The sequence below is a fragment of the Pundamilia nyererei genome, unplaced genomic scaffold (assembly GCF_000239375.1).
Source record: "Pundamilia nyererei isolate P.nyererei 1_Seehausen unplaced genomic scaffold, PunNye1.0 scaffold00076, whole genome shotgun sequence".
NCBI classification, from domain to species: Eukaryota; Metazoa; Chordata; class Actinopteri; order Cichliformes; family Cichlidae; genus Pundamilia; species Pundamilia nyererei.
Genome location: NW_005187477.1, coordinates 310,765 through 331,746, shown reverse-complemented (window position 1 = coordinate 331,746; position 20,982 = coordinate 310,765). Strand labels below are relative to the sequence as shown.

Below are 20,982 nucleotides of genomic sequence, written 5' to 3'. Positions count from 1 at the left end.
GAGAGAAAGCTGAAGTAAATAAGACACAGGGAAGTAACACCTAACACCAGGCACACAAGACAAGGCACTACCAAAATAAAATAGGAAGTGACATAGCATGACACCAAACATAGATGGAGACTTGATAACCTGACCTGAGGAACACCGTGGAATACATTAGAAACTGAACTAAAAACACAAAGGCTGAAAACACAAAGCTGAAAAATGAAGTAATAAAAAAAAAAACCCTGAGGATTATTAGTAATAAACAGAACCTGAGAGACCGAAAAACACCAAACACTGGGTCAGCGTCTCAGGACTGTAGCTGAAAATAAGATGTGGGACATCTTGAATCCACGATAATAATTTATCTTCAGTGGAGCCAGTATCACGTTTACACCCCTCATGCTGTAAAGACATTATAGATCAGAAAGACTGATCAGGAAGTGACATTTAATGACTCTAAGCATATTATGTGCATCTAAGGAGAGTGTTTTTACTGACAGAGTATTATGTATGGTGCACAAACAAAGACTGCACAGTTGTGACGCTGCACAGGAGAGTCAAGCTGAGTGGAGCATCATGTAGGAACAGAGAGAGCTGCAGATTCCCCCCAACCAGCGTCGCGGTCTGGGCAGGTTTGGGTGGTGTTTTTTTTCTCTCTTTTGTTGAGCCACAGGTGGAGTGCTGCAGCTGGAGTGCTGCTCTTGGGTCGTCCTTCTCACACCTGCTACTCGTAAACTCATCTACCTGTAAGATGACTTAACGAGGGCTGGATGGTGCAGCAGATCCTTGCTAGATCATTAGCTACCATGGTGATCATTAGGTTTTCTCCCTGTGTGAATGTTTCCTGTCCACTAGTTCAGAGTTCTCTTGCCGAAGAAGCCTGTTTGCCGCTGTATGGCCTCCTCTGGCATGACTTATGCTCACCAACAGCCATCACGCGGAAAACCTGCCTGTTCTCCTCGGATTCGTCCAAAGCTTTTGTTCTGGAATCTCTCTGGTAAGGTATCAAGATCTATCCTCACAACACAGATAACTTGCAGACTTCCTGGTTCAGTTCTCAGAGACAATGTTGCCACACTAATCTGCTGTTTGTTCTCTGTAAAATAATCTTAGTTGGTAAATCCTTTAAACTTGCTCCTGGTGTGCTGAATCTGAATTTAGAGTCCAATTTGTGCCAAAACGTGACAGCAGCAGGTCAGAACCAGCGAGTTCAGCAGTGCTGACCACTGCACCATCGGGCCATGACTGAAATTACTGTTATCAAACTGTAGTGGCAACACTCTGGGGGAAGCTATGAAAATAAGATGCACAACGATGACGGGAGAGAGCAGGTCGGATTGAAACACACACACACACACACACACATTAACCAGAACTCACAGCCACAGTGAAACAAGCTAAAGCAGCAATGAACAGGTCGCATATGCAGTACAAGACGCTATGATGAGCCTCTGACTGGCTCTCTTGTGTGAGCTCTACTTTGATCTCTTGTTGATGTAAGCATGAAAATAAATCAATAACTTTGTCATCTCTTACACTGTTGAGTGGCTCAACAGGTACAATGGATGTAGCCGTAAAAATACAGAGACCGTAACAAAATGTTTTTAACCCTTCTCCCTCCAGTGGTCCCTGAACCAGGACAGAAAATTAGTTAACTACTGTTGTGCCTAATTTCTGTCACATAAAACCTGAGAGTCATAAGTTTAGTAGCAAGTCACTGACTTTTTGTTATAGATTTTTGACTCTGGCTGAACGGTGAAGGGTAGGATACAAAGTATTTTAAAAATTCTCCCAATTAACTCAAGGATGTTCCTTTTAACCTGTGGAGCTGTTACTGAATTTGGGGATGCTTTAAAGATGGAGATGCATATTCAGTTAATGAGAAGTCCTGAGTTAAATAAAGGTTGTTAAGTTCCTGCTGTGGAAAAGAGATTTAAATTTGCTTACAGCGGACTGATTATGCCTTTCATTAATCTCTGAGAGAGAGATACAGATACTGTGGTGGCTGCTTGTAGACAAATCTGTGTAATGTGGACAAAGGCTTAAGACGGCACTGAACACTGTATGATGTCAGTGAGCGTGGGAGGGGCAGCTAATCAGAAGAAAGTTAAATAATAATAATAATAATGATGGATTGCATTTATATAGCGCTTTTCGGGGCCCTCAGAGCGCTTTACAATTCCACTATTCATTCACACACTGGTGGAGGCAGCTACAGTTGTAGCCACAGCTGCCCTGGGGCAGACTGACAGAAGCGAGGCTGCCATATCGCGCCATCGACCCCTCTGGCCATCACCAGTAGGTGGCAGGTGAAGTGTCTTGCCCAAGGACACAACGACCGAGACGCTTAAAGAGGTGAGGAGCTAACGGAGCTGTTTCAGACAGTGGATGCACCGAGGCCCGGTATGAGATAAACGGGTCATTTTGATTTATTCATGCAATGACACTCGAATAGATAAAATATGATGCTGGAAATGGTGGTGACCTTGTAACCACGCACAGAGATGGGACGATGTCATGGCAACGTTCTCGTAATGATGGCGAGTTTTGTTTCCTCTTATATTTTTCTTCATCCTAATTTTACACCACTTTTTGTTTGTATACTGGAGTTTGTTTCTGTTTTTATTGTGTGAAACTCCCGATTCTTGAGCTCTTTATTCTTCTAAAACTAAGCTTCTTATGATATTCTCTGATTTTTGTTTTCCCACATGATTTTCTTAATAAGAAGCTTTTGTTTGATGATCCTGTGTTTTGGGTCATCATTTTATTATCATAGTATGTTGACTTCTAGTCTTAGCTCTGATCCTGTTTAGTTTTCATGGAGCTCTTTATGAGAAGCTGTGGCCTCTCAGTGTATATTAAGCTCCAGTTTTTAGTTTTGTTATTTCTCAGGTGGTTTAGTTCCCACAGTGTTTTTCTAATTGTTTCTTCCTCTTGTCTCATCTTTCTGTGTTCTCCCTCTTCTTGTCTCTGTAAAGGTTGTTGACTGTTGCTGACCCTGAAAATGAGTGAGCAGTCATTAAAAAAAACAAAAAAAACACTGGGCCAGCTGACGGGGGCTGTTAGTTTGGATGGTACAACCTCAAAGTGTGGTTGCCTGTGCATTTAAAATAAGAAGGACAGTTAAGATGATTGGAGAGGCCGACTGTTCCTGCTATATACACAGGAACCTGGCAATGTAGGTTTTCATATGTTTTTAAAATGAATTTTGAATTTCACTGGAAGCTGATAAAGGACAGCAAGCATACGGGTGATGTGTGTAAGCAGCCTGGTTGGCTGAATTAACGACAGGTTGAGGACGACTGAGGGATGTGTGTGTGGGGGGGGAGAGACTTACAATAATCTAGGTGGGAGGAAATTAAAGCTCTAAATCACTGGGCTTTTTTTTTTTAGGATTTTCTTAGATGAAGAAACACGACTGGACAAGCTTTGAATGTGTGAGATTCAAACTTCAAATTCAGGTCAGAATAACACCAAGTTTCTTAACAGATCTGATATGAACGATGAGCAGGCCGAGGCAATGACCGACCTCCTTAGACAATCTGTCGAGGCCAAACACAACGTCGGTTTTGCCAAGCTAGAGGTGAAGGACATCAAATCCTTAAAAGCAGTGAAGCATTCACGGAGGCTGAGGTTGTTTGGCTCAACAGAAAAGTACATCTGTGTATCATCAACACAAGCTGACAAGTAGATGTTCCAGGGGCAACGTATATAATGAAAACTGAGCACTGGCCATTTCACTCTGTTTATTAAGACTTCTGCACAGGTTTGTGAATGCCTGCAGGTGTGTGAAAGGGAACTTAAATGGTAAACCAAGACGTAGATATTGGTAATATTAGAAATGACTATGAAGATAATAATAAATTATACAATTAAAAGAAAGAAAAGCAAGAAGAAAAGCAGGCTTGTACAGTGCGTCTCTGTCATCGACTCAGTCTGGCAGGATTTAGTACAGCATGTTGTTATACAGACTCACTGATTGACTGCGTTTCCTGCCTGCTTGGTCAGCAGGCCTGTGCCGTCAGAGCGGAGCCTGAAACATCACACACTGGCTAAGTAATTGTCCCTGCTCGATACCTTGAGAAATGCCCCTGCAGCTCATCTCTCCCCTGCAGGCTCCCCAAAAACACCCCACGTCACCCCCCTCTAGGTCGACTGAGGAAACGTCAAGCTGTGGGCTCCTGATAGTATCCAGATTTAGCAAATACATTCTGATTCCTGACAATGTATAAAATTAGTATATTTATATTAGAAACCAGTGTGAAGGCTGTGAGGATATGAGCCAAGTGGGCTGCAGAACATCCTGTTATATTCCTGGTTAATCAATTTTCAATTTGCTCTGTTTTGTCTCTTCTGCTCGCTGTTCTTTCTCCTCTGTATTTCTTCTTTTCCTTTCACTGAAATCCTCCGATTTGTTTCCTTGCGTTCCTTTCTTCTCCTCCTTTAGTTCAATCACTCTTACCCCTCCCTCATCATTTCCATTACTTACTTTGCCCCCCCCCCCCGCGTAATCAGTTTCTTTAATTTCCAAAATGAACCTGTTAATTTAGTCTCCATCTCCTTTATTTCCTTTTCACTCTTTTTCTTTTATCCTCAAACTCTCAATATCAAAACTCACAAGTGTCTCCCTTAATCAATCCCTCCTTTCTCCTCCATCATTTTTGTTAATTCTTTCTTTTTTCTTTTCTTTTTCTGTTTCTAATTTTTTGTTTGTTTTTTATCTTCGCGTCCTTCATCTCTTTTAATCCCCCTCTCTCCTGTCAGGCACTCTCTCCACAGCTATCCGCGCCCCCGAGGAGAAAACGCGCACCTCGGCACCCCGCCCCGCCGCGCGCCTTCTGTGTGCGTGAGTGAGAGTGAGGGACCGCGGGGAGGGGGAGTGCCAGCTTGTTTGTGCAGTTTGAGTGTGCCGGGGTGAGAGAGGAAGGCAGAGAGCCGACAGTAGGGACGGAGCGCAGAAGCGAGCGCAGTTTTCTCTCCCAGGCTTTCGCACAAACCTCACATGCGTAAAGATTCGAGTGCGGACCGGCACTAGACCAGAAGGTAAGAGAAATGCTTCACACTTGTGCTCTGTCTGCGCGCAGTGTGTGTTTGCTGCGGTCGTTTGCCGTGTGCACTTGCTCATGTGCCCCATGTGGGCATCACTGGCTGCCGATTCCGACCATGTGGAGCTGCCTGGCGGTGCCAAAAACTAGTCTCGCAGTGACAGAGGACGTCTACGTGGAAGTGCTGTTAGTGCGTCAAAGCCTGTAAATTGGATAGGAACCTCCGTCTTTTGTTATAAGTCAATAATCCTGATTTGAGAGAGCTGATTCTCATTGTGAAGATATTTAAAATAAATTAATCATTGCAAGCTTTCCTCGCTGCTGAAGCATCTCAGCATTGACTTTAAGTTTTTAGGAACGTGAGTGAAATGCTGAGCACTTCGCAGGGATTTCAGTGTGTGAGACGAACACGAGCATGCAGACTCGCTCCCCTGAAGTGTCTCCTAGTTTAACGAGCGCTGCTGCCCAGTGTGGCCCCGGAGGGAACCTGGGAGCGCGTGTTGTTCTCGGGCGCAAGACTCACATGAGACACTGACATTTTGGCTGAAACTGCTTTCATTACAGAGAAAACTAGTAGCAAACGCTCCCGTGATTAAATAATGTGCGACACCAATGTGCGCAGTTTGGCGCTGCTGTGTGATTGCACACGCCGCATGAAGCTGTAGTAATTCTGACATTGCGCCTCTCGGCTGCAGAGACTGGTGTCAAACGAGCTCAAAGAAAAATGCAACTTCTGGTTGAGGTTTCAAAATAAAAGACGCTGCAGAGCAGACTGTGGGGAATTGCATCCCTACAGCCCGACTCCAGATAAACTCTTCAGGGTTGCGCGATAAGCTTGTTGTCATGTGTGAACATCTCCACCAGATAACCAGAATTTACGAGCTCTAATGAACGACGAGTCCAGTTTATCTTGGGAACTGAAGCATCGGTGTTCCGGTTTATTCCGCTCTCTCTCTGTCCATCCACCCTGTCCGAGCAGCGGTTGGGGTGGTTGTAGCCTGATAGTAATTAATCAAAAGCATTCCCCATTGTGCTCCAGACGCTGTAATATTTCAGCGTTTTGAACGATCAGGTCTGAAATGCTGCTTTTTTTTTTTTAGCGTCTTGGAATGCAGGTGCCGTTCACTGATGTTGCGTAACGGGCGCCCAGATGAGTTAAAACCGTCAATCTTATTTTGGAAACATGTATAACATGCGGAAATATAAAAGGAGAAATTAGATTTTCCTACACAGTTCAATGTGTTAATGTTGGATGTGTATACGTATGAAATATTTTGAAATTAATGAAAATCTCATCCAGGAGTTGTTTCTAAAATTACAGGTTACAATCGCACTGGAACAAACTGGTGTTTGTTTCCACACACTGGGCTTTGTGTGTGTCTTCATCACCATTTCGTTTTCTGCTCAAGTGGTTTCTGCTCTGGAAGGTGGAGGCACAGAGAGCAGTGATGATGAATGTAGGATAGTTTTGCATTCACTTTGAAGCCCGGCTGTAGTTTTAATGAGGGACTCCTTTGTAGCAGCCGGACTGCAGCATGCAGGCTGTGGAGACGGGGATCCTCCTCCTGTTCAGCTGCAGCGGGGCTTCCCTGGGCTTTTCCTCTCTCTCTGTCTCTGCAGTTTTCCTGGGGCTTCCCTTTTTCCCCCTGCACCAGGCTTCAGCTGATCCCTCCCTCAAATCCATCTCTCTGTCTGTGGGGCCGTATAATTTCCCCACTTCTCCCTCCCTCTGCCTTCCCTGGAGGAAAAAAGGCTGCAGCAAGCAACGTGCTGTAGATCCTACATGATAAGAAACACTAAACGGACGTAATGGAAGTGCAATACGACCAGATACATGAGCTATTTAAACGTGATTGGATGTTTTTAATTATAATTAAAGTCATATTTCATGATTTACCTAACCTGGGGTGAAGATTTTCTGCGTTCTTCTCGCCTTTCTGCCCTCTGTAGTCGGATATTTGCTTGCACAGCCCGCTGCGCGACTCCACCAACATATTTAGCTGCTTCTAAAAAAACATATCCAAGTGCTGTTTTAGTTTTTATAATAGCTAATGGATTATTAATCACCCCTTCTTCCCCTCTGTCTTCATCTTTCTCCCTCCCATCCATTATCTCCCCCCTCTGTTCTTTACTTTCACTTCTTCCCATCTTCCCTTCCTCCTCTCCAGCGTGCTTCCTCCCGTTCTCTCATCGTTTGCATCTTTTCTTTGAATTACATCTCACAACTATCGGGCGTTTGGCAGTTTCTCTTATCCAGAGGCGCTTACACACAAAGAGACTTTTGTTCCCCTGTTTTCTGCATCTTTTAACCTTTATTTACCCTGGGGGTGTTGTGCTTCTTTCATCACCGCCCCACTTCACTCTTGTTCATTTACAAATCACACTTGGGAAAAGCTCATGCGTAACCACAGCCCTATACTGCTGTCTGCTGAGCACGGGGCTGTTACACAACTTTGTGCTTTCCAGCTCGCCTGTTAAAGTGATAATCTGAAACATAGGGTTGAATAAAATATTTGTTTTTAGCAGACAGCCGCATCAGGGAAGCTTTCCCAGTTGATGCCCCCACCTGACATGATAAACTGATGTATTTGTTTTTTGCTTTTGTTTTATACACACAACCAGAAATGTAAGGTTTCCATGGACACAGTCATGAACAGCACAGACAGGAAAGATAAAACAAACAAACAAGAGCTTTATTAAAATGTTTATGAGTAACACTTTGTAAAGTTGGCATGAAAATAAACTGAAAAACTTTAAAGTCTAACAAGAACCTGACTGGCTGTTTGGTTGATGACTTATAAAAATGAATGAATAATCAATTTATCGATTCCACCATGGATTATTAACTAATTGTATTTTCAGACACAAATACCAACATTCGAGAACTTTGTTCTTTAATCTGAGAATTTGCTACGAGTCTTGGTCTTATTTTACAAGAAACTGAACTTGAGTATCTGAAAAGGTTTTTTGTTCACTTAATTTAGAGAAAGGATCTTCCTTTTGAAACATTATTTGGCTTTAATTTCAAGAGCTTAATGTGAGGTTCAGTCTGATATGGGCCAAATGTGGAGAATGGAAGAGACTGGCTGAGGTCTGGAATGACGGAGGTTGTGAATGATAGCTATTAACAGACAAAATAAGAACAATGGCACATCTGGGACATCTTATGACGCTCCGACAGAAACACTAGCAGGTCAGATTGTTTTTGTTTTATTCTTCCATAATGATTCCCTTATCTCTGTAAGGGTTGACAAATGTCAGTGTTATAGATGCATTTGAATTTCTTTCCTGGAAATCACTGCTTAGCACCTCATTTTCGAGGGCATCATGAACCTAAAGACAACAGGCATCTCTGATTGGTTAGTTCTCTGTCTCGGGTGTGAAAATGCTCTTTTATGACTCAATAATCTCCCAGTCTTATACAATGACCTTTGTAACGGACACAAATATCAACATTACAAAGATAAAACCTGATTCTGCACCAGAAAACTCCTCCAGCGAGCGGCACAAACCACCGCCTCTGTGGTGGCTGCAAACAGAGTCTGCTTATTCCTCCAAGCGGAACATTGCCTTCGAGGGATTTGTAATCAACACACTAAACAGAATAAATCACACAGAGCCATGAACCAACCAGTCCAGGAACATTTATCTCCTATATCGACGCTATCTTTCTATCGCCTAATTATCCATCTTCCTCCTGACTCTCGGATCCTCCTCCTCCTCAGTCTGATTGCTCTCATGGGAAATGTACAGGGCTGTTTTTGTGCTTTCCCCGCTCGCTCTTTTCACAGCTTGTAATCACACAAATGATTTTAGTCGATTGCTTAAAGTTACCATTAAAAGGGGTAGGACAGAAAACCTGAAAGTTATGAATACCATCAACGGTTATTAACAATATGTTCATGCCTGTTCCTTCAAACCCCAAGTGTCCAGAAGAGGTTCTGGTTGATTTGGTAACATCCTGGTTGCTGGTTCCTCAAATATATTTCTCTCCTACGGCTCCCAGAGATGACGGGGTCCATTTGTGGTGCAGTTAATTAAAGTGCAGCTTGAGAGAATTCATCAACTCCTGATGTTTTAATAAACCAAAGGATTCATCAATTCCATCATGCAAATGCAATCTCGAGGACTTGTTTATCAAAATAAGAGCGCCTTCTGAAATAAGCTCTTAATTAGCACTTCCTCATACTTTGGAATACATTTTTAATTTTCTTATATCAAGTCTGACCCGTAGAGAATGGCAGACATGCACACTGGCCAGTTCATTAGGTACACCTGCTAATACAAATATCTAATCGGGCACTGACTGAAGTTTGGTGTATTTTTTATTTTTTGTCAGAGATGATCAAGACGACCTGCTGCAGTTCAAACTGAGCATCAGAATGGGAAAGAAATTAGTTTCTTTGAACATGGCGTGGTTGTTGGTGTGGTTGGTCTGATTATTTAAGAAACATAATCATCTCCAGCTTTTACAGAAGAGTATCCAAAAACAGAAAATATCCAGTGAGCATCAGTTCTCAAGGAGAAAATGCCTTGTTGATGTGAGAGAGGGGACCAGAGTGCCTGGGCTTCAGTCTTGGATGATGTGATGAAGGGATGGTGGGGTCAGAATCTGACTGACAGCATGCTTTGAGGATGCCCTGTTTCAGCCCTTCAGATTGGTGACTGTGTGATGGTGTGCGGGATGTTTTCTTTCACACTTCGATTCCCAACTAAACATCATTTAAACACCACATTGTATTGTGTATTGTTGCAGATCTTGTGCATCCCTTTGTGACCAGAATGTAACCATTGTTTGCTTGTGTTGTCCTTTCACATATGCTGTGAAATATGAGGTAATATCTCATTTTTGGATCTTTTCTACATGTCTATGATTTTTTTTTATGAATGCCATAATGAAGCTTTAGCTTTTCATTGGTTAAAAGTTAATTACAAGAAGGTGTTTGGCATGGATGTGTTGACTGAATATTACTTTGTAGTGTATGAACTTATTTTCTTATTATAAGAGGGGAGGAAAAAGCAGACCCTGTTTTATCCACTGAGCAGAAACAACCAATCTATACCACATGCACACGCAGCCACAGCAGATTCAGCTGCAGTCATAGAGGCTCAAGTATAATCTTTGTTCTCCATTCATTGCTGAGCAGTGCCTCAATTTAGCAGTGTGTCATAGCACCAACATAATACGCATTTCTTCTGGGATGAACAACATATCCTGATACTGTCTGTATGCAGCCGTGCAACGTGAAATTAACTCAAATGTTTAAAAAAATGCAGAAGTCTAAACTTATCAGCTCACAGAAAAGACTGTTGTTTTGCAGATGCACTTTAGTGTGTGTGTGTGTGTGTGTGTGTGTGTGTGTGTGTGTGTCTTGGGACGTGAGTGCTGCTGCAGAGACTGCCTGCTGAGAGGCAGCTCCTCAGTTCCTCTGCACTCTCTTATTATCAAATGTGTGTGTGGATGCAGTGAACATACACACTCTTTGTGTGTTGTATTCTTGTCAGTTTTTACATCACTGATGCATTACGGGCCTGAGCTGAGCTGCACTGTGAGCCTGCGTGTTGGGTGTCTTGGAGAATTTCGCTTTTAGTGCTGCTCGGTTACATAACCACCACCGTAACTTTGGCACGTCTTCGCTGATATTCGATTCCTCTGTCTGTCTGTCTTTAATCTGATTTGAATTAATTCCATCACCCTCTCGTTTACCCTTTCCTCCACTTTATCACTTATATATGCAGCCTCACTCTTCCACTCTGTTCCTCTTATCTGCTTTTAAAGCCCGAGTTGCATTAATATGAATGAGGATTATGGTGTCAGCTGCATGGATGCAGCTGTTTCATTCTGTCATAGATGTAGCCGCAACCTGTTTGACACAGAATGTTCCAAGTTCTCTGATGCTAACCACCATTAGCATCAATGCCTGTGTTTTCACACATTTCAATTAAAATGTGTAATTTGTTTCATAAATCGACATATTGTTAATGTATGAGGAGAGCTGAATACAGAGCAATGTGCCATGGATGTTTTCTTTGGCTTAACCTCATATTTAATGATGGCTCACCATATGTGGAGCCTTCAGAGGATTACAATGATCTTTGTGATGGTGCTGTGTGTTTTGGCTCTATGATGGATCACAAGGACGGCCCAGCCGCATGTAGACGTGTCGTCTGTCCTTATCTGCAGAGCTGATGTGGAACTTTGGAGCTGAGCTTGCCTGCATTAAAGTTCCACGACACCACTCTGCTGTATATTTGTCCTGATGGCTTTAATTAAACAGTTTATGATGATATGAAGTATTTTTAAGCTTTGATGATTTAAATCTTTTTCTCTCTTCTGATTTTTTTTTTTTAATCATAAAGTGTTCACCTGTACTGTTGGGCTATCGTATGGATGTAATAAAATTATTAGCGCTGCAGCATGATCTCTGTGTTCAAATCAAGCTCTTTAGGCCCAGTTTTATTGCACTTCAAACAACATGTAAATAACAAAGAAATGCAGTGGCACTGACAGCATCTGCTTCGTCTAAACAGTCGTTCCTGCTCAAAGGTCTTGCATTTACCTTTTTTAAGGGTCTTTGAGGGTTAAAAAGGTTGCTAAATCTTCTTTATGTCATCCATTTCTTTCCCTCTCATCTCCTTCAATGACACCTTATGCATTTATCTTTTTTTTTCTTTCTCTGTTGGCTCTCGTGAAGTTTCACTTTTGTCCCGTTTGCCAAATTTTTCTCCTCATCGTTGTCTTTTAATCTTGCATTCTCACCCACGTTCATCTTTTATCCGGCCCACTCTCCTGTGTGTTCTCATTCTTGTCATTCCTCTTCTTTTTCTCTTGACTGATTTCTTGACTTTCATTCATTTCTCATAATATTATTTTGTTCTTTTACTGTTTTGTATGGCTGTGTGGTAATTTTTACCTTTTTCCTTCAGCTTTCAGAGATTTCCTCTCTTCTTCATGATGCATTCTTCACCTCTGTCTCTTTTGCTCTGCCGCCTTTTATACTTTACCTATTTTTCCCAATATGCTGTGATTTATTTTATTACTTTCATTTCTTTAATTTGTTTAATCTCTTTGCCCCTTAAACGCTGTTCTTGGCTCATGTGCCTATTGCTGCTTTCAGTCATCTGTAATCAGGTGTTGGTGCAGTGTAGAGGATGCTGTGCAGGGCTCTCGTGTGGGCAGGTGTAAGTTGGATCATCCCTGAGCCTGTTGTAGATTTGAACATCAGCAATTTTTGGGACTCTGTGCCTCTTAGTAGTTTTATGGTGTTAATTTAATGGCACACCAGAGATAAAAGCTGTCCGCTCAATGACTCTATCCTTTCTTACTCCCTCTGGTCTTCTTTCTCCAACTTCTGAGCCAGAGGTTTAACAAACTTCCAAAGTCTGAAATCCCATCAGTGCAATAAACTAATAGTGGAGTGAGCTGGTGCACCTTCTAACATGCTCATGTTAAGAATAACTTTAGAGGTAATTGAGACAAACAAGAAAGCTGAAGCCAAAATGTCACAGCTCAGAAAGTAGACCTGGATCCACAGCACGGACATGAAAAGGTAAAAAAGTCCATTTGTAATGTGCTTGAATCAAGTGCAGTTACAAGTAGGGCTGTTCGATATAACGTTATATATCGGATAACGATATAAAAACGTCTGTTTCATTTTATGCTGTTTGTTTTGTGGTGTCGCAAAATAAACTGTTTACGGCAATATTTTTTTCATGGTTTTGATGGTCACTGTAGTGGCTAAATTAATTTCTTACAGTTCTCTCTTTCTCTTATATTTAATATAACCACCCTACGGACGGACAAGTGCCTGTTTTTATGGGTTGAGCAACAACGACGGTAAAACCATCACATGTCCGCTTGTTTATTTTCCACATAAACCTTTCACAATAAAGCTTACCACCTACCCCAGATTCACAGAACTTACAGAAAATATTAAATTTTTTGTGATTTATATCGTTATTGGACGATAGATGTTTTATATCGGGATATGAGATTTTGGTCATATCGCACAGCCCTAGTTACAAGGCACGTGAACAAGTTTGAAGAGATCAAGATGAAATTAAGCTCCAGGTTAGCAGGTAAGAACAAAACAAGGTAAGAGGAAGAAAAGCTCAAGCACAGAACACAAAGACACATTAGCAAAGAAGGAAGGATCGCTTATAGACTGTTGTATACTGAGGGAAATGATAAATGAAGTTGACTAGCAAGATGGACTGGCAGGTAGGGGTGGCTGATCAGAAACAATGAGAGTTAGCCTCGTAAAAACCAGCAACAGGAACATTTCTTTGTTGAGATACGACTGCTCTTCGACAGGAAATGAACAAATGTTCCAATGAAAAATCACGTAACATGAAACTGTCCAAAAAAAGGGATGGAATTTCCCACGTGTTCTCATCCTGGGGATAAATACAATGCCTTTTTGTCACATGTCACCTGCATCTGATCTAGATGTCGAAAGCACAGTTTCCAAATGTATGAGTTTTCGAGAGCGTTTTCAAAACGCTGCGTTTTCCTTCGGGGAAAACGGCGTCTCAGTGTGAACAGGAGGCCAAAACGGAGAGAAAACGATGCTTTTTCAAACGAAAACGCATTAGTGTGGACGTAGCCTCAGGTTAGCTATGTGTTGTCACTTTGCTCTTTTTTTTTTTTCAGACTTCCTGTTTGTTTGTTCTTTTTCCTTTTTGCTTTCACTCACTGGGTCGACTCAGGCAGTAAAAACTACTTAAGTTTTGAAGAACTCTGCTGCCAAAGATCAGCGTGTAGGTAAATAAGCTGCACCATTACCTTTGAAAAAACTGGATTATTTGATTTCCTTGGTAATGAGAAAGGGCTGAAACGGCCCTGCCAAAGACTGCTAACCTGTGTGCACACTGCTTCTCGCCTTGTGGATGGAGAGCTGGATGGATGGTGGGTAATGAGAAAGGGCTGAAATAATCTGCTGGTGTGAAGTAGAAAACCTATTATACCCCAGTCCTATTCTACCTCCCCAACTAGTGAAATAGAATTTAGCTAGGTAAACAAATAAATACACCCTCTCCAGAGATGAAGGCATGATGTCCAGCAACAGTTCTCACCAAGCTGATTTATTAATCATGAAGTGAAAGGAAGGAGAACAAAGGAAAAGTGCTAACCTATATCCAACGTGTGACTTAAATTAGGGATGAATACAACACAATCAAACCAAAATAAGAAGGAAAAATAATCCCTAAATGTCATTTTATCAGACTGGACTTTAATAAGTGAGACTGCTGAGTGCTCGTTACATGAAACTGCTTGTTCGTCGGTGTCACTGTTTCTCTATTTTAATAATAAACCTGAATGAAGGATTATTTTTGCATAAACCAAACAGATGAAAACAAACTCCACTCTGATAACTCTGTTGCACAAACAAACATTTCTAATGTGCAGATTACAGCACACCAGATAGGATCTTATAGATGTATTAAAATATTTTCTTTAAATCTCTGAATAGGAAAAGACTTATCAACAAAAATCCTGATCCTTTTTTTTTTAAGACTTGGTGTGTTTCATCCTCCTTTTTAAATATTCATCAGACTATTTTCAGCCTCTGCTGAAGGCAGTCATCCAAAATGTAAATGTCATCTTGGGATAAAAACCATTACTTATCATGCTCTGATGAAAGACCCTCCCACTCTTTCGCTCTCTCCTCTTTGTGATTGATAGATTCTGTGCAGTTATTTTTTGGGCCTCCTCTTCCTCCACTGCCCTTCTTTTCCCTCGCCCCTTCCTTCTCACATCATCCACCCTCAAGTTACTCTGGTCTGAACTCCCTCACACCCTCACTTTGCCTCTTTATGCGATCGACAGGGAATAAAAGTGTCCGCTTGTGCATTTCTTTCTCCCGAGGGATCGGCAGAACAAGAAAGAGAGTCATTAGTGGTTAGTGATGTCACACGTTAGCATGCAGCCCTCATCCCTGCTTACAGCAGGCTGATGTTCGCTCTGCAGCTGCAGACATCTGAGTATCATTTAATGTGGATGTTAAAGGGTTTCTGTTTCCACCATTTCAGTTAAGTAGATTTTAGCCCGTATGCCATTTGTGTGCGCCGAATGACTCAATACACAAACACTAACTTTGCACGAACATCTGGTGCGATACACGGTCCTGTCAGTGGTATCACATCACATGGTAGTAACACACCAAGACAGCCAAGGATGCTGCAGCTTAGGCAGTAAAGAAAAAAACACGACTTCCTGTAAACAACCTAACAAATCGCAGTGATTGGAATATGAGGAAACACACAATGGTCTTCAAAATGAACACTGCTACAACTATTATTGCCTTTTTAATATTATGCACAGACTTCCAAAACACCATAAATCCCAAAACGCTCAGGATTCAAATGAAAACTAAAGATGAAAGGTGTCGGCTTTATCCTTCTATCACTTCTAGCATTGCATTGACACTGGACACCATGACTTACAGTCTCATTTCTTGGCCTATTTCACAGATGTTGGAGAATCTGGATGTTGTTATTGTATTGCTTCTAGCTTGTGCTGGACTGACTGATCATGTGCTCCGTGTCCTCCATCTGCTTTCTGCTTTTTCCTGTAGTTTTTCTGCCTGAGTGACAAACACGATCTTAGGGTTAGACTTTCCTCTCCTGCTTTAGCAGTGCAGGCTTCTCACATGTTTCCTTACATAGAGAAATGCCAGTGTGCGCTAGTATGCAAGTTGTGTGCAGATTACACATCTTTTGGTTCAGAATGATTCTGTGAGAACAGAATCGTCCGACAAATAGATATAATAACATGAGATGTCATTCATATTGAATGATTTTTATTTTTACCATCCTGACTGAATATCTGAGATCTCTTCAAACTCTAAAGAATTTTGACGAGTGTTTAAACTAGAACAGGAATTATATGGTTTGTTTAAGCAGGATTTAAGATGCTAATGTTTTATGATACTTGGTTTATTTTCCCTGTTTTAATAAACTGGAGTATATCTCATGCTGTCGTATTCTGATACTTCAAAGCTCTTCAACAAGTAGATGATTTAATTAAATGATGAAGTGTCAGTGACTGTTTTAAAAGTATTAAACATATAGCTCAACAGTGAAGTGCCATAAAGATTACGGGTGATTCGTAGCGTGTCCCTGGATGTACTGATGCATTTTTACACTCTTTGCTGTAACTGTGGGATACAAACAACAAACTTTTTAAAACTTTAAAGCCCGCAGATATTATTTGATCTTTTCTAAAGGATCTCTGTGGGCGTTCTTTTGGAGAAGACTCCGACTTTGTTCTTTTTGTTTGCGCTCTGCCAGCATGAGAGTGAACATGCATTAACTCTGCTGCTAGAGTTGAATACTTATGAGACAGTTCTGCAAAATAAGGTTTTTGTTTTTACCTCTGCTGGCAACATTTTCACGGCTCTCTTTCTAGAAATATACACTCACCAGCCGCTTCATTAGGTACACCTGTCGAGCTGCTTGTTATAGGAAACATCTATCGGTCAGTCGGCAACTCAGTGCATTTGGGTATGGAGACATGGTGAAGATGACCTGCTGAATTGAAAATATCAGTGAGCAGGGGGAAAATGCCTTCCTGATGTCACAGGAGACTGGCGAGGGGGCCTTGAACTGGTTACAAATAATCACTCGTTACAACCAAGCCTCGTTCTTTTGGGATTTTCTTCCTGTTAAAAGTGAATTCTTCCTCCCAGTTGTTGCCAGGTAGGAGATTGTCTGTCTGATCTTTGGAGTTTTCACTTCAATGCTGTGAGATCTTTACCTGTGGGATAACTGTTGATACAAACCGGTGCTTTATAAATAAAAAGGAACTGAATTAACCTCACAGTGAGCGAGCTGTTGCTATTTGAAGCTACAAGTTATGAATGTTTGATGATTCAAAGAGTTTTTCTGCAACTTTTTTGTTTCATTTGTTATGAATGAAGCTCAACTGATTCATTTGATCTGACCTGTCATTGTTTTTATTAAGAGATGTGCATAATGAATATATTTGATAAAACATACAGACACATTGTTCCTATTCAACAGATTGCCGTGTTCGCTTTTAACATATGGGAGAAACTGAGCCTGCTGAGATGAGCAGTGTACCCTGCAACAGCGCCACGCACGCACATGCACATGCACATGCACACACGCACATGCACACACACCTCTCTACCTTACTGGTCCACCCACCTAAACTCATTGGTCCAAGCCCAGGAACTGTTGCACCAGCTGGCGTCATGTTGGCTGCTGTCCTTATGTAACAGGGGTGTGCTCACGTAATCTTTTTCGATTGTTTTCCGTTTCGTCACAAATCCACATCCTGACTTGAGTTGAGACTCTGAGAACTGAGCCCTTGATGACGTAGACACACAAAGACTTTCAAGAAGAAGGAACAAAACAAACAGCATAGAAAATCAGAACGCTTTTCAAGAAAATTCACTCAATTTCTGTTAAAAAACGATGTCCATCTTCTTTGTCTTTCATTAAGTTGTATTTCATTAATTATTCATCACGTAGTCCCTCCTGGCTATGTAACGTGTAGTTATACATATATACAGTTTTTCTTGTGAGAAATTGAACTGAAACTGGTCATCCAAAAGCTTTTTGTTGCTTCTTTCATGAATCTCTCAGGGTCTCAGTATTGAGCTGTTACGCTGTCTGAAGTACAAGCAGCTTTTTTTTTATCTTTCTTGTGAATTAAGCTTTGATGTTAATGTTTTTTTAAGATAAAATATGCAAATATGCAATTCTTGGCATATGTGCAAGACTGGGCAATAGGTGGGGGAAACATTATGCTTATGCTGCTGTCTCACTGGAGTTTGACGATGCTGCTGTGGTGGTGGAGACGTCTGTAAGTGTGCTGGTGGGAGAGGCGATGGGGGGATGCAGTTTCTTGCAATAGGCCCTTTTATTTATGGAATTCATGCATTATGTTCTGTGTGGTGTCTGAAGTACATATTTGTATCAAGTGTTCAGAGAGCTGCTTGTGGTACTATGGCTGTAATGGAACTGTACATGCATGAAGCTACATTTTCCTAAGGGCGGCAATAACGGCTAATCTCATCTGGGTCAAAACGTATTTCATGAATTTGTTCTCCTGCTTTTCCCCTTACATTTCCCTTTTAGATGTCTTCTTCCAGTAACTCTGTGTTATATCTAGGGGCGGGAGTCACCAGTCATGCCATGATATTATCACAATACTTCATACTGATTGATCACCTTTTTTCAAAGTCACATTTCCACACTAAGGAAAAATTAGCTTGCTTCAGATTTTTTCTTTTAGCTATGTAATGTAATCGTCAAGGACACCAACGCTCTCACACACAACCTACCATAAAGTGGCCAGATGGAGTCCGACCGCTATCAGTCTGATATCAGTGTGTGATTGAAAGGGGTCAAACTGCCAATTAGATGCAATCTGTTTCTCATAATGTAACAATTAACTGTGATAAATAGTTGAAAATCACATATCTGTTTCTGCCTGCAAATTCACAACGTAACAAATTAACTGTTACGTTTGCAGTCAGTAACCTTCCTGCTCTATAGCGATATAACCAAAATACAAACAACCAGTCAGGTCGAGTCTCCTCGAGTTGTGCTCATTGACAAAGACTCCGACATGTTGGCATCTATTTGCATTCATGAATCAGACTGCCTTATTTGCGAGCCAGATCCTTTGTGTAAAATATGGACCAGTTCAAAAAGGAAAGTGATGTTTGTTCTGTGACAGCTTGAGGTGACATGGCACAGAGCAGGTGGATGGAGTAGACTGGGAAGTAACAGTGGAAGCTGCCTGGACATGTTGGGAAGATGAGAACAAATAGAGAATGTTTGATTATACTTTGTAGAACTGCAACTCAATAGAAAGCAACATTTGAGCACTGGCTCATGATTTTTATGCAAGACTAACAAGAGTGCACGTTCAGGCTTGAATGGGAGACCAAGAGTAATGGAAAGTATTCATAATTGAAAGGACCTTTTCACAGATTGATTGGTGGCTTGTATTTGATTTGTTTAAACGACTTGCAAATATAGCTTTTCTTGAGCAGAAATCTTAATTCATCAAGTATGATCAACGATTTCTGCCATTAAAAACAAAAAAGAATTGGCTCACGTAGTTGCATTAAACCCAACAATCGGCTCCTTAGTGCTGGAATATTCTGTTTCCTCATCTTCCTCCTACTCTGCACTGATCATTATAATTAGATTGAAGTCCTTTTCAACCACAATCTCATCGAATCTTCACACAAACACACGCACGCTGCAGCTGGTTATTGCTTTTTAAAGTCCATCCTCCTCCGCACATCCACACACTGTGACTCATCGTGGATACACTCTGACCACATCAAATCCTGTCAATGACCTCTTTAAACCCGTAAACCAGCTGAGTGCATGTGTGTGTGTTTATATGTGCGTCATTTGCGTTGTCAGTATATCCATACACCACAGTCGGAAGCTTTCTTCATTCTGCCCTCTCTGGCTCCAGCAATTATATTTTTAATTAACTGAAGAATCACACATTGGCTCCGGCAGATGCTGCAAATTGAGTTTTCAAAATCAGAATCTGGCTAAAAAAAATTTTTCCACCAGACTTTGTTTTAGCATCACTTTTCTGTTACACAACAACAGCAGCGTGTCCTCTCTCGCTGTAGAGAGGACACGCTGCACATTTTTCCAGACTCTAATTAAAACCTTGCTTACATTAGATAATTATACTTTCTTAAAATAAAACGATGCATCTCTGCAATTACAGATAATCCGACTTTGTGAAGAATATAACACAGAGTGATAATCGGCTGCCTTTCCAGAGAGCCTTTCTGCCTATTCCACCATCTTGGACTGCAGCTAGTGCTCGGTAATCTCATTGTAATGGTACATGAACCAGGTCTCCACCTTCTCCTGGTTCTGTTTCATGCGGCCCTCCAGCTCAGTGCAGAGCTCCAGCTACGGTCCAAGATGGTGGAGGGTGAATCAGCCACAGGACAAGCAAGTCTCTGCAGAGCCACAGCAGTGACTGGTCAGCCTGCCAGTAAAAGGCAGGGCAACTGAACTTTCAGAGTATGAGCGAGGGGATTGTCTGGTAACTGATTCGGGATGGCGACGTCCTCCCGCACTGATACCAGTACCTGCCCAGGAAAAGACTAAATGTTGGGAAAAACCGTGGTTATCGTCTAATGCTTGTACTGGTTTGGCACAACTGAGGTCAAATGTGACCCCCCGGGTCTAACTGTGTTATGAGAAACAAGCTTACCTCTGTGAGCAGCTTCTATTGAATGCTGTAAAGCTTTCATGTGTGCTGATTGTGTTTCTGTGTGTTTTGTGCTGCTGTTTCATGTCAGCTGTGTGCATTCGGTAATCCCATGTAATCCTCCATCATCTGATGCGTGTGTGCTTGCTTCAGTTTGTAGCCATGATCATGACTATAAGTGTGTTACATAAGATATAAACATTCACACTGTCATGCAGAGTACAGTCATGTGACACATCAGGCTCTTTAATTTGCCAGCTGTGATGGTGATGATGCATTCATGCTTGTTTTAGCACTTTTTATGCAAGGAAGGCTTTGCGCAGCACTTTCTTCCTGTTAGAGTAATTTCTCATTCTGCAGTAATAGTAGATGTGAGTGAATGACATCATTTCTGATCTGATGACGACTGCACAAATCTGCAAGCCTCGGCAACAATAATATCTGTGAGTCACTCTGCTTGTCGTATATGTCAGATTAATATCAAGTACAAAGCGACATCCCAGAGTTTCCTGCTCCAGCAAACATTTTGTTATGGAACACCACAAACTGGCTGTGGATGCATCCTTCAGAGGCCTCTGGCTCGAATTATGCAACTCCGAGCTCACTGTTGATCCTGTTAAAATGTGGTACAGTTAGTTTGGCTTGTTAGGAAAAAGCCCAGCTCCTTTAACAACACTCGGATCTTGAAGAAGACGGACTGCGTTCTGTTCGTACAGATGTTCA

General features: G+C 41.6%; 1 protein-coding gene across 1 annotated transcript in view; it reads left to right on the top strand.

Moving 5' to 3' along the window:
- Positions 1-843: 843 nt before the first annotated feature.
- slc8a2b (solute carrier family 8 member 2b) overlaps positions 844-20,982 on the top strand; it is a 199,495-nt gene continuing 179,356 nt past the window's right edge. Inside the window, exons 1-2 of the mRNA XM_005737423.2 lie at positions 844-982; positions 4,750-5,028. The gene's annotated coding sequence lies outside the window, so the exon portion shown is untranslated. The remainder of the gene's footprint in view (positions 983-4,749; positions 5,029-20,982) is intronic.